The sequence below is a fragment of the Octopus bimaculoides genome, chromosome 3 (assembly GCF_001194135.2).
Source record: "Octopus bimaculoides isolate UCB-OBI-ISO-001 chromosome 3, ASM119413v2, whole genome shotgun sequence".
Lineage (NCBI taxonomy): Eukaryota > Metazoa > Mollusca > Cephalopoda > Octopoda > Octopodidae > Octopus > Octopus bimaculoides.
In genome coordinates, this window is record NC_068983.1 from 51,694,498 (window position 1) to 51,700,018 (window position 5,521).

Consider the following 5,521-nt stretch of genomic DNA (forward strand, 5'->3'; position numbering starts at 1 on the left):
TATATATATATATATATGTATATATGTATATATATATATGAGATCGTCGATCGGAAGGGAATATTTTTTATTAGCTTTACCTTCTACCGCGTATTTGCTTTTATTGTCAAGATTATACATCATTAAGGTTTCAGCCCTCACTCTTTTGATTACGCGAACATAGTGTCGGTTACGCTTGCAGTCAGCTGCTTTGAAACTTAACTGAGTTCACTGGAAGAACATATGATGTTCCTTCCTGAAGAAGAAGCAGATTATTTCTTTCATTCCGACGGTGAACTTTATTCTTAAAAACACACAATTTCATCAATAGATTGCTGTGTGTCTGACCTCACACCACAGGCATGATTATCCTACTAAATTTCTTTCCTGTGTCATATAGATTCATAGAACTTGTTCCACGGTTTCCATGGCGTATATATCTCCCACTGGACTGGATGCTGATCCATCGCACAACTACACATTTGTGCCAGCTGAGTGGACTGAAGCAACGTGAAATGAAGTGTTATGCTCAAGAACACAACACGTTCTCCCGGTCCAGGAATCGAAACCACAATCTTACGATCAAGACCCCTATACTCTAACCACTAAGCCACGTGCCTCGTTTTTTATGTGATAAGTAAATGTAACTGAAAAAAATGTGTATAAATAATATATTTAATGACGCTGAAAAATTTAAAGAGAGTTGAATCAAACTGAAGCGAAGAGCAAGAAAATGAAAGTCGATAGATATTAATCAGTTCGAATGTAGGCAAAACGTCTGAAATTTTGAAGAATAGGCTATTCGATTATATCGGTCGCAGTGCATAACTCGTATTTGTTTTTTAGGCCCTGAATTGACGAAAGTAAAATTCGACTCGGCGATGGAGAGAAGGGTGGACCTGGTTGGCTTTACGAATGATGATGTTTGTGGGACCACTAACCTAGGATGAATCTAGTCTCATCATGCAAGAGCACAAAGAAAGAGTAAGAAGCAAGTAATGGTGGAACATTTACTGTTATGCAATTTATCCGGTGGGCTTACGATTCTGCCTGCTTGCTACCAACTTGAAAGACATTAATGAAACCTTCAAACATCGAGGCATAAGTTATTTGTCTTTCTGAAGGTGTTTTTTATAAAGTCTTCAGAGCAAGCACATATCTGATCCACATCAAGCAGATCGTAATTCTGCGAAACGTATCTCAATCATCTTTTTATTTGAGATCTCTACAGTCATCATGAATTTGCAATGTACTTGACTACAAACGAAAATAATCAGTTAGTAGTTGTGGAGAAGCAGCAAATCAGCAAATTCGATACTCATGTTCACTTTGTAAGTCACGAACCAGTAATAAAGGGAAACGTCATATCTTCTCTCATCATAAACACCATTGAGACTTATAGAAATACATAGGTGAAAAGTGTAATATTTTAGCTCATATTTTATTGTGTAATTTGAGTCCCAACGCATTGCTTCCTTACTGCAAAAGATATTTATGATACATGAAGGTTTGCCATGCGAAAATTTCCACAGTTGCTGCCACGGAGCATGCATTTATATTGGACCCTAATAAAGCAGTAACTATAATTCTGTTTATACTTAAAAGCGAAAACAATTACTTGTTGCATTTGTATTTTATACACAGGTTTCAGACAAAAATTATCTACGATCGGCGTCGCCAATGTTACAATACATTATAGTGGTCTAGCATAAAATATTGGCATTTCCTACGAATTCATTGACCGTTAAATTGAACGTATAGTGTAAAAAATAGTTGTATCACTTAAGACCGGTCCCTGCACTATTTCTGTTTGTTGCACTTGTTTAGCCTCATATGAAGTCTAATGGAACAGAACAACGATCAAAGGCATTCCAACCAATATTCTTATGCAATACGTTTTGAAAACTGTGCACTCACAAGTACACATCTATTATATTTCCATTGAAGTTGATAATGGACTGGACATTTGCCCGATATATCTAGTAAGTCGACGGGGAGCGATTTATATTTAAATGGTTGATATTTATAATGAATGACATTTATGCAACCGAAATTGATTAGTATATATTTAAAAGACTGAATGTAATATTAAACTATGAGTTATCTATTGTATATATCCAGAATAATTACCAACGGTCGGTGGTTATACACTTTCATGACAATTTAGAAATAAAATTTAATATCAATTGAGATTAATCTGCATCTGTTAGGGAGACTTTTATGCTATTGTACTGTATTTCACGTCAAACATATCCTATTTTCAAATTTAATATATATTGTTAAGAGTATTTAAAATAGTAATAAATAGTATTCTATGTCATAAGACATCAAACGGTTATTAGCAATTTTAACGAATTTGGTTCAGGCATATATGTCAGTTTAGAAATATAGAAAGGAATAGATTATGTCATCTCGACTTTTCCTATCATTGTAGGCAATTGCATTTTCGCGTTATCTCGCAATTTCATACTTGTTGTTATATTAAATTGTTTTAGTTTGTAAAGAATTGCTGTTATTTATAAAATTATACGCCGGAGAGCTGACACAGTGGTTAGCAGGCAACAGAAAATGTTTTGCGATAAAAGATATGCAACATTTCGTCTGTCCTTACGTTCTGCGCTCAAATGACCAAGGTCGACTTTATTTTTCATCCTTTCAAGGTCGATATAATAAGCACCACTTGAGCACTAGAGTCGATGACTAATCACCTATATTTCATGGGTTGGGCATGTTGTAGAAAGACAGATTTTAAAATTGTACTTATAGATTTTGAGACAACTGTTACGAAAAAATAAAAACCCGCATTCAAAATCGGAGTCTAACCTGTCCAGAACAACCCTATTTAATCTTGAGTGCAGCAGTGAATACCGATACGATGGAAATTTCACTCCCATTTTCCAAAGTTTGGTTGACAATGTAGGCACACATTATCTAGAGCGTTGTAATAATGTTGATTACGTTGGAAAAAAATCTGCATTTTAAATTCGGTATGTTATTGATAATCTAATATTTATCATGTTGAGGATATAGTGACATATTTCTCGGTTGTGAAGCCCTCATCTAGTAAATTTCTTTCTGGCATCTATTATGTCTCAAATGTTTATGAATAGCCTACTAAAGAGTGCGTTGTAACAGCAAAATGCCTTTCATATCGTTCCTTGCAATCTTGAAAAATATCAGAACACTTCAGATGCACAAAAGTTGAAATATACATCGGTTTATTCGTGGCAAAAATTTCACTTGATGAAAATTCTCTACTGTATGTGTAGAGTTTTAAATAGTTTGTTTGGTATGAAAAGCAAAATAAAACCAAGCATTCATGAATAAATATATATCTGTTCTTTCGTTTGTGCAGGTTAATACAAATGGTTATCTTTGTATTGACCTGCGTTTAATTAATTTATTTATTTTCTGCGTGTGAAATGATAATGATTGTATTATTGCAAATATCGAAAACGTATTCGTATTCAGTCGTCACTAAGAGATCGATATTATACATCTGTATCCAATATTGCACAGGTAGTATTAGTACGATATTAAATAATTGTAGGACGGCATAGAAATTAACAGTAAAAAGAATGATTGTAATATAATGCATTGAATAATAAAAGAAACACTTTTTTATTCAATATATCCTATGATTTTGTTGAATTCTAGCGTTTGCTAAAACATTTTCTAAATGCATGCAACTAAATAATGGAGGAAAAGTACAGTTTTGGCATCAATCAGCCGCAAGTTGTAGAGATGATTGTAGCATACAGCTGCATGAACAATGGAATCCCGATAATAATATTGGATTGTTAATGTAATCCTGAAAGAAACAAATGACACATTAAAAATGTAAACAGTTTAGAGACAAAACGTTTAGAAAACAAAATACTTACAACAACGTTCAAAACAATATCGTAAATGTACTTGAGAATAAAAGCAAATAAGTAAAATCTCGAAAAAATGCAATTCATAGATTGTTTAAGCATTCAGCTGCTACAATGTCAAATACCAGAATGCTGAAATTAATGGTTTCGGAAATCTGGTTACTATCGATGTTTAGCTACAGGTATTCTTACATACAGCAAACATATGATGAAAAGCGTTCTATCCCTTGCCGCTTATCTTAAAGCAGGTGCTATACTGTTGAATGTATCTTTTCTTAATTTTCTGCAATGTGACACGTAGGAAGGTCGGGCGAATATGCTGGCAGCATCCATGAAGCAACAAGTGAACAAAATATAGTTTGAGAATAATTTTACATATCTGGCTTAGAGTCTCTTCCTCAGTGTTTTACTCCATTAGCCTTATATTTAAACACTTAATAAATTACCCATTCTCTCGACCTTCAAACTTCTGTTGGTCTATGGCAACATATCGCACGAAACTAATGGTTATCAGGATGTAAGATGTCTATGGAATTGCCTACTCTTAGATGAGTTTCTAAAGAGCTGAAGGACCTCAGCTGCTCTGAGTTCTCTTCAGTGTCTGTCAACAGCCTTGTTCCGGAGCCAATTCAATGACATTCTAATTAACTCATTAAACTTATGAAGAATTCTGGCTAAGAAGTGACTTCATACTTCTTATAGAGACTGGGATTCTCTGACCAGGGACTCCCTACAGAACGCAAGTTAGTCATAGTCACTATCTAGATTACGAGTTGTGTACTTCCTCATTTCTCTCTTATCCATTGTGCTATACTATTTGCTATATACTAATCTTTTAGTGTGGACTAGCATTCTAGTCGAATTCATTCTAGATTCGTCTGCAATCTAGTTGCCCGACATCCTGTCAGCATTTCTATAATATTCGCCCAGTTGAATGGCGAATTGCTAACTAATGAAAGACGTCATGTGTGCTAACTGTACATCATTGTATGCATTTACTTTGCAATGATCTAAAGAAGCACTTTTAATAATTATTGAACTGAATTTTTTTAAATCAGTACCTTTTGAATATAGAGGTAGTGAGTGGATTCATATCCGTATGAGGCGTTAGTTCTTTTGAGAAAAGTAAATGCAATGACCTTGGTGTGTAAATGCAATGACACCTATCTCGGATATGAAAGTAGCATTCAGTAACATGCTTACTAGGCACGACATTCTAATTGACGTCGTGTCTACTTGCCTGTTTCGTCCTGGAAATTTTATCAACTCTTTATGACACAACTCTTACTGAAGTTGGAAGATTAGAATTCCGGGACGTATCGTCTGATGATATAATTCTGTGTTTTCTAAGACTAAAAGTCTGACTTCAAATATTGTCTATAATTTCACACATAAACACTTCATACATGATTTATTTTCGAGTAACAATGTTTCGAGAAATAGTGAAGTTTGATGCACGATTAGGAAATTGGCATTACAACGTACTTAACAACAGAGAATGATTTATGAGTTATCGAAACTTGTGTGGTTCAAATGTGCGATTCTCTACATTTGAACAGTATGCGTCCCTGTAATTAGCGGTTCGGCAAATAAGACTGATTGAATAATTACTAGCCTTACCAGGAAAAGTCCTGGGGTTGATTTGTTCCATACGTATATATGTATAT